We start from the raw sequence: 4546 nt of genomic DNA on the forward strand, positions 1-4546 counted from the left end.
AAAAAAAGGAGGCAGTACATAAGCCCCTCTCAAAGCCAGACACCCATTCGTTAAAGAAGCTGCTAAACACAGCCTCACGCACACTCCCTCGTGGTAGCCAAACTGTTTATGGCACGATTACAAGCAGAGCTGCGCTAGATTACTTATACAGGGATTAGGTGTGTCCGGTGTGGCAATGTAAACCTGATGGACAGTAACCAGCTTTGCAGAGCTGCACATGTACTTTCACTAACATATTTCATAGGCAACGTGTTGGAATCCTACACAAAGGCAGACCATCTGCTTCCATACATAAAAGATGCGTCAGCATTACATCCTGCGTAAATAATGGGAAAAAAAACAGATTATGTATTTAAAAAACAATTTGTATCTGCTGTTTAATTTCCAGCTCTCTGCACTTTGTGTATGGAAGAGCCCACACATGCTCACGCACACGTGTTAAATGTTACCTGAAAGACACTGTGCCCTGCAGAAAGAGCAGGATGCCCTTAAGTATGTAAAAAGAGATGTCTCTCAATATAGGACTGCTTTCATTATTGCCAGTGGCAGTCAGGTACATATATGGAGAAAATAATATTGTGTTACCTTCAGCCCCACACCTCTCCTCCCAAAAATAGCTGTTATTTTTTATGAATAAAGGGAGATAGGGAAGTGTGACAATGCAAGTTGCACTGAACAGAAAAAAAAATTGCATTCTGATAGTTCCAAAATATTTGCTACGCTAAACTTTCCAAAATACCCGTACTTATCTATATACTGACTTAATTCTAGCAGTATAGCACAGCCGTCCTTAGCATTATAATGGTATTCATTCTATGTAAGGGCTTGCATACAGCCAGAGCCATCCCTAGGGGTGTGCAGGGCCTGGGGTGGGGGTGGTGAGCGGCCAGAGCTGGCAGCGCTTGGCAGCAGCAGGGCCTATGCAGCACTGACCACAGAGCCCCACAAAACACAGGGCCTGGGGGCGGTTGCCCCGATTCACCCCCACCAGGGACAGCCCTGCATACAGCTATACCAACATGGGAATGGGAATAAGCTATAATAGTATTGTACAACAGACACAATTCTAATACAATTATATTGTTTGATGTTTTTTTAAAGTCACTCCTGTTCGAAACAAGGATACTGGTGCAAAAATCCGTGCACACAAAGTGTAAGTAGTAAGTAGGAGAGATACTACAGAGAAGACGTGCAGACCCAGTACAGTCGCAGTACAAATGTTTCCAGACTAACCTCTGAAGAACCATGCCAGACAAATTATCTGAAACTATAACTGAAAACTCTAATTTTGAAAATTAGTTTAGGGACCTCATGAGATCACAAAGAAGGGGAATCACTTAAAAATGAAAGGGCTTCCAGTTGGTACTGGTTTATAGCAAACTACTTTCCACAAGGATTTTGAACTCAGTCATTCTGTGGCTGTTCCACATTCACGCCCAGACAGTTGCGCGCTAGGGAAGGCTACAGGTTAACAAATGAATTGTGTAGCAGGTACAAATATAAGCATAATTCGTCAATAAAATGTCTTACTGTCATGCAAAATCTAAACTGCACTGGGATCGGACCCAGAGGTGTCTTGAAAATCTTAACAGTAATCCAGTCTCTTCTTTTGATCTACGATACTTTTCTAATCATATAAAATAGCAAGAAGCAAACCTCCTTGACACAGCTGTAGGTGTAAATCAGATTCAAATCTATTTGAACACAGATTTTTAGAATCAGAACACAGGGTTGCACATCATATTTCTAAGTTGTGCAAGATTTAGTGTCATTCTTTAGTTCAAGATGAAAACCATGCTTCTCTTTTAAAAAAAGGATCAATATTTTTCTTGAAAACAGTGTTGGACAACATGAAATCTTTAGCACCTATCCTAAAACTACATAACTAAAGTGTACTTTCTTGCAGGCCACATCATCAACTGGCATTTTCACATTTTGAGTACAAAATGCAGCTTACCTGCAAATGAAAAATCATGCAGCTCTTACAGTGCAGTCGTGAAAGCTGAATTGTTTTACATACACTAGCAATTCATCTGCTACTCAGTTCTTTAAATGGGCAGAAAATCAGGTGTTTCTGACTTAGTTTCAGATTATAGTGGCTTAAGAAGGTAGCCTGTGTCACCAAATCCTTTTACATAACAAAGGGCCTAATCACATATGGTGAGCATCCTCTGGCCCCCTCACTTTCCGGCCCACTCACTTTTATGAATAGAGGGCTGTTGCAGCTGTTGTACAGGACTAAAGCTTTGATTTAAATCAAACAAAAACTCTCAGGATTTGTTCTGGGATTGGTGAGAAGCTAAATAGCAGTTAAACACACACACCGAGAAACTAGAATCCCTGGCATTTCCTATAGTACTTCATTACAAACTATGTTCTACGATGCTTATGAATAGATAAAAAGAGATGCAACTGCTGCATCTAGTAAAAGCATCAGATTCATTCTAATCCTTTCACATAATTAATACTGAGCCTGCACACACTGAGACCACCTAACTCCAGACACAAGCTCCAGTTGAGCTACAAACACATCCTTGAAAAGCCCCCAAGAAAAATTATGTCAACTCTGTCATCAACTACAAGGGAAGTTTTTGGAGGAATGCGAGTAGGTCCCTTTTTGTATATCTGCTGTGCAAGAATTGGAGAGATGTAAATGCCCTCTGTCACACGGGAGCCAAGAAGCAGAGCTGCAGCCCAGTGGCTGGAAGAGCCACAACTCTGTACTACCTGCATCTCTTGCTGCTCAGAAGTAGAAGCTCCTCCAACAAGGATCCCAATACATGCTCTTATTGCTGTTCTACAAATGGGCCCGGTCACAGAACGACTTTGAAAACAGCCACCAGCGGCAAGGCATGCAGCTCTGGTGCTTTCCCTATGGGGTTACTTTGCCAGCAGCCCCCCTTTCCTGGCCAGGCTTTAGGGCTTAGCTTACATAATGCCAAGGCCTGAGCTTCCACCCTTAACCCCCCACCCCACACTTACAAGTTTCCAGTCTTCTCTATATTTATTTCTGCTTTAAAACTTTTGTACGTTTTACTTTTGTTCAGATCATTTTACACGTGGTATCTATTTACAAGAACATAAGTAACAGGGCAAGAACAGTTATAGCAAATCACACTTCAGCTTTTTTAAAATTTTCGTTCCAGCAGGCTGATTTACCAAGCTGTAAGTAACCGCATGGCTGGTTGACCAGGTTCAGCATAACAAAGGCGGTACTATTTCACAGCGTGGTTTGTCCAGCACACAACAAACAGATCAAAGTGCCATAAGCTGCTGCTCCAGTCAAGCATGTAAAAAAGAAAAAAAAAAAGATCTAAGTATTTCAAGGGGTCAGCTCAACTTATAATGTGCCAATTTCTACCACTAAGAATGAGCAAAACATTCTTCCAACAACTACATGAGCCTGCTTACTACCAATTTAAATGTTTTACTCCTGATGTCCTTGCTTGTTCCTAATTTTATTTTTGTTAAAAACAATAGAAACACAGTTGAGCAAATTAGATCTACATGTTTTTCCATCTCTCATGTTGTAAAGACACATTTGAAATGAAGTTACAAAAACATTAGTATAAAGGTACTGGAAAGTTGTCACAAGTCTCAACCCCCTCAAAAGCAAAGCTATTCCAAATCAATACCGACTGCCATTCTTCACTCACTCATCTGGGTCCACATGCTACAAGTCTCCAAAAATTTTGACTCGCGTAACAACGCGCATCGATGTTCAACAGCAATTGTGCAGGCATTCAGATGAAAATGTAACTCTTAACGTATTGTGGTACCTCACAATCCCGGAATAATTTAGAGATAGGATTGTATCATTTGTCTCCATATTCTCTGGAAGTTTTTAATAATCTCTAAAGAGATACTGTTACCCATCCTTTGTTGCTGATGTTGTTGAAGTCTGCTGGGGCAGAAAAGGCTTTTTTTAATATGAAGGAAGTAACGTTCAGTCTCTCACACACTGAGACCACATAACTTCAGATGTCTAAATTAGGCTAATATATTATGTCTAAACAATTGTATGATGAGAGAGCAGCATATTGTCCACTGCAAACGTGATCATCTTGGGACTCTCCTTGGAGTCCCAAGGCTGCAGTAAAAGCGCACAGAAAAGTACGATCATTGATTTCCAGAAGCTCTAGAGTTGTCGGTCCACAAGAATCTACAGCTTCTAACACATGGGCAGGCAATTATTTTGGGTGGATGGCTGCTTAACAAGTTACAGCGAGCTGTCAAGGGCTGCGTGGGTATCCCTGCCCCTTGACGGGTGCCCTGCCCCCTGGTTGTCATATTAGGACCAGAAGTCCTGCCCCCAAACCCTTGATCTTTGCCACAAGAAGTCCCTCCCTTGCCCCCACAAATACTCCTTTGGGGGGGGGGGTTGCCATTTTAGAACCAGAAAAAAACCGAGTCATATGCTGAAAGTCAAATGCCTGCTAGAACATATTTTAATTTTATTACAAAAAACAGGTGTTATGGTTGTGTATGGCATATAGGAGGGATTGGATAATAACTCAAAAATAAAGTCTCACTCTTATATTGTTTG

At 41.3% G+C, this 4546-nt stretch overlaps 2 protein-coding genes across 2 annotated transcripts in view; both read right to left on the reverse strand.

Moving 5' to 3' along the window:
• The window catches only part of UBAP1L (ubiquitin associated protein 1 like), a 33870-nt gene extending 31149 nt beyond the window's left edge, over positions 1–2721 (reverse strand). The window contains exon 1 of the mRNA XM_019503987.1: positions 1958–2721. The gene's annotated coding sequence lies outside the window, so the exon portion shown is untranslated. The remainder of the gene's footprint in view (positions 1–1957) is intronic.
• A 264-nt stretch (positions 2722–2985) lies between these two features.
• PDCD7 (programmed cell death 7) overlaps positions 2986–4546 on the reverse strand; it is a 17288-nt gene continuing 15727 nt past the window's right edge. Inside the window, exon 7 of the mRNA XM_019503988.1 lies at positions 2986–3273. The gene's annotated coding sequence lies outside the window, so the exon portion shown is untranslated. The remainder of the gene's footprint in view (positions 3274–4546) is intronic.

The sequence above is a fragment of the Gavialis gangeticus genome, unplaced genomic scaffold, assembly GCF_001723915.1.
Source record: "Gavialis gangeticus isolate Ggan-Ray unplaced genomic scaffold, GavGan_comp1, whole genome shotgun sequence".
Taxonomy (NCBI): domain Eukaryota; kingdom Metazoa; phylum Chordata; order Crocodylia; family Gavialidae; genus Gavialis; species Gavialis gangeticus.